A 3,972-nucleotide genomic window follows, 5' to 3' on the forward strand; every position below is an offset into this window, starting at 1 on the left:
GAGTTGGCGGATAAAAACTTGAGTTAGAAGACAACATTTTATTGGTGTTTTGTTTGCCTAGATAGTAAGACAAATGAACAGACAAGTCCCTCATCTTGCTGCACTGACCACAGGCAAGCAAAGGCAATGACCACTTAAATGATCAACAGGCAGGCATGATCAGGTCATTATTGGGCAAAGAGTTCAGAGACGAGAAGTTCATAGGTTAGTTGCCAGTATTCAGCTCCACCTTCAGTCACAATCCTTTGGAAAGGATGGACACACATATCGTGCCTTCGAACCTCAGTAGCCACTGCACTTCACACACCTTTGGGTTCAATAGGGTACTCAAGGACTGAAGTGGCTGGTGCCAACGTGTAAGGTATTTGTAGGGTGTGTAGAGTAACCCAACCTCTGGCCCTGGAGGGACAATCACAGCAGATTGGTGAGGAGTTCCTTTTGGCATGAAAGAGGTCTGTAATTGTCTGATAAAATGTATTATGGTAGAGTCAGCTGGAGATGAATACTCAGGGTCACTGGTGAGAGAAAAGGTGCAGCCCCATTTATGATCCTAGGAGCAGCCTGGGCTGTTGCCACAGAGAAAAACCAAGCAAGGGCTGATGATTTATTGTTGGCATCTCTGCAGGTGTCATTCAGAATCAAAAGCTCCATCAGCTGCATCTTCTTCAGTTTGCCCAATACAGTGACACATATTGGATGTACCTTATTCTCAAAATTTTATGAAGGATGGATAAAATTAAGGTTCTATAATTTTAACTCAGTTTGAACTGTTTTCCTTTTCTGCTGAAGGTACCAGTGTTTGCTTCCTTTCTTCAACTTCCCTGTATAGTTTTACTTTGCTCTAAGGGTACATCTGAATCTTCATGTATATGCTTCCAATTCAGTTTGCTCTACGTTGCTCCTCCTTTATCTGTCATTGATCCTTTACCTTAGGCCATTGTTTCATATCCAGTTTCTGCCTCAAGCTCTTTAACGGTAAATTCTCTGTGGCCAAAGATCCTCCCAAAAAAATTAAAATCTAGATATTTAAAACTTTTGAATTTTTTACACAAATAGAGACTTATTTTGTTCTTTGATATTCTCCAACTCTGTCCATTTACCTTTCAATGCTATAATTTCATTCTTCTTTAAGGCTGAATAATATTCCATTATGCATATATACCACAGTTTGTTTACACATTCAATTGTTGAAGGACATCTAGATTGTTTCCATGGTTTAGCTACTGTGAATTCAGCTGCTATGAACACTGATGTCACTGCATTACTATGGTGTGATTTTAATTCTTTGGCGTATACACCTAAGAGTGAGAATGCTGGGTCAATGGTGGTTCCATTAAAGTTTTCTAAGGAATCTCCAATCTGCTTTCCAAAGTGGTCACACCATTTTGCAGTCACAAAAATTTGAATATTCTTTTACAGACACATATAGTTTCTCTCACGTTCTGAACAACAGGCCCCACATAATCAGAGAATTTTGCACTCCTTTTTTGTACTGCCATTTAATGTGTGTACATGTCTTTAAGTACTCTGCTAAGTTCTTCCTCTGGCAGTCACTAGAAGTGGTTGAAGATCCTGCAGAATTTAGACAAGATGCTCAAGAGCTTCTTATCCTTCACCAACTGCATCAGGTTTTCTGGGATTATCATTTCCCTTGCCAATATTCCAGGCTCTGCAGATCACTTCCCCTAATGTCTTGGCACCAACACCAGAGAGGAGGAATGGGCAGGGGCACTGTCTGCTGGTGACCCAGTGTGCCTCTCTGCACTGACTCCTGCTCTGGGCTCAGAGCTGAGGCCCATGGAGGCTGGCTTGTATATAAGCTACAGTGAAAGTTGAGGAATGTGTATGTCCTCCAATGTGTGGAGACACAGTGACATTTACCACAGTAGTTATGGTGGCCCAGCTGGATGGATGATCTTATCTCCTAGATGTATGCTAATAGAGGACTTGGTGACAGGAGACAAAATCTGCTGTTTAGGGCAAGCCCTCCAGGAGAATCCCAATGTAGACTATGGGAGTTTGGCAACAGTCATGTCACCTGCTGCAGAGAATTACACATCTTTTGAAGAACAGCTCTTGGTGAAAATCCTTTTGCTGGTAGGTAGAAAACAACATCAGTCATCACTTGAACATGAGGCCAGAACTGTGTGATTGCCAGTCAGAAGGTCAAGGAGGCTCAGCATCGTGGATAATTTGCATCTGGGAAGTAACAAAAGCAGGGCTCCATCCAAGTATTCTGCATGAGTACATGGTAAAGGCCACATGTCTCCAACTTTCCAGTAACCAGACCCTCTCCCAGGAGTCTCATACATGTCCCCTGGGTGGATATGAGGCTTTTTGTACAAGTTGAGTGTGACACTATTGCTACCTGAGGACTCCAGTTCAACATTGTCTAATAAGAATACACAGAATGCTGATTATTCAATGTCTTCTAACCATATATTAAAATTAAAAAGGCATGCACAATTATTTTAATAATGTTATATAACCCCCTATATCAAAAAGTATGATTTCCACAAAGAGTTGATGAACACTTATTTATGATATAATTTATATTCTTTTCTCATGTTGTTTCTTTGAAATACATTTTATATATTTATGTTACATGTCAATTTGGACAGTAAAATATTCTCAGAAATGTTTGATGTGTTTTCTATTTTCTCATTAACATTTGTTAAGGTAGATTTACTCTACCAAATAACTGAAGCATGCTTGGAACTTTTCTAACCACGGAGTTGTTAACAGAAATAATATTTACCCTTTGATATTTACATCCAGATATGTAAATGTGATTTGTTCATTAGAAGAAATTCTACTTTGAAGGAAATGGATGTTTGTTTCAAAACCACTGTTTGACCAACTATCTTATGAAGTCCATAATTTAGGTAGTATATTAACACAACTCTTCTATATAGTATAATTGTTTAAAATTTTTATTTCTTCTTTTTAGATATACATGACAGTAGTGGTTTTTTTTTTTGTGTGTGTGTGTGTGTGTGGAATATGATTTACCAATCTTGTGATTATACATGATGCAGAGTTACACTTGTTGTGTATTCATATATAGAAATAGAAGTTATATAAATAATCTAATTTGGGGGTATAAAAAAGCAGTCTTTTCACTATTCAATGTTACAAGTTTCTGCTATTTTCACATTTATGTTCACAGAAATGTAGTCTTGATTTTAAATGACTGTTTTCATCATGATGTTTTTAATGTAAAGAAAATAAACTCTGTGTTTGCAAAGTAATGAAGGTATTTTGGTACCAGATCATAATCACCAAAGAGTGATCTGAGAAGGAAATGATCCTGATGATGAGGTAGATCTTAATTCAATTGGTGTATCTCAGGTGGCTTCCTTCCTTAGACACACACGTTTTCCCCAGCAACTAGTGAACAAAATGTCCATGCTTTTATGAAGAGAGATTATTCATGTGGTCATGACAATGTATTTCCACTCACAGAGGTGACCTGCCTATAGCCATGTGGAAACAGCAGAATCCATCCCTGAGTTCTAATATGAGGTTATTCCCTATGGGATGTACCCAGGTACCTCAGAGCAGATGGATGACATTAGACCTTTCATCATGGCAGATTGATATTAGTTCTCAGTGAAATAGGCATTTACCCTTGAGAGACCTTGTTTTCCTTGCCTGCAGTGCTTCTGCCAAGACGGTTATCCATGGACTTAGTGAACAGCTTAACCACCATTGTGGTTTTCAACATGGGTCTTCTGAGCACAATGCTTATGTCACAGCCAATTAAGGGCGGAAATCAGGTATATTCCTGCCATTACTACTCTTACATTTTCCCAACACTCTAAAACACTTGACAAAAAGGTTGACTGGCTTTTGAGGAGTCAAAGATGAAACTTGGTGAGTGGTTACACCCATATCCAATACATGATGATGTTTGTGGCATAGGCAGGATTCCCAGAACTGGAATGAGGGCATGGGAATGGCAGTGACTCC

General features: G+C 39.0%; 1 pseudogene; it reads right to left on the minus strand.

The window, feature by feature from the left end:
* Nucleotides 1-299: 299 nt before the first annotated feature.
* LOC113197384 (KH domain-containing RNA-binding protein QKI-like) lies at nucleotides 300-3,712 on the minus strand (annotated as a pseudogene).
* Between the last annotated feature and the right edge of the window lie 260 nt (nucleotides 3,713-3,972).

This window comes from Urocitellus parryii, chromosome 3 (assembly GCF_045843805.1).
Source record: "Urocitellus parryii isolate mUroPar1 chromosome 3, mUroPar1.hap1, whole genome shotgun sequence".
NCBI lineage: Eukaryota > Metazoa > Chordata > Mammalia > Rodentia > Sciuridae > Urocitellus > Urocitellus parryii.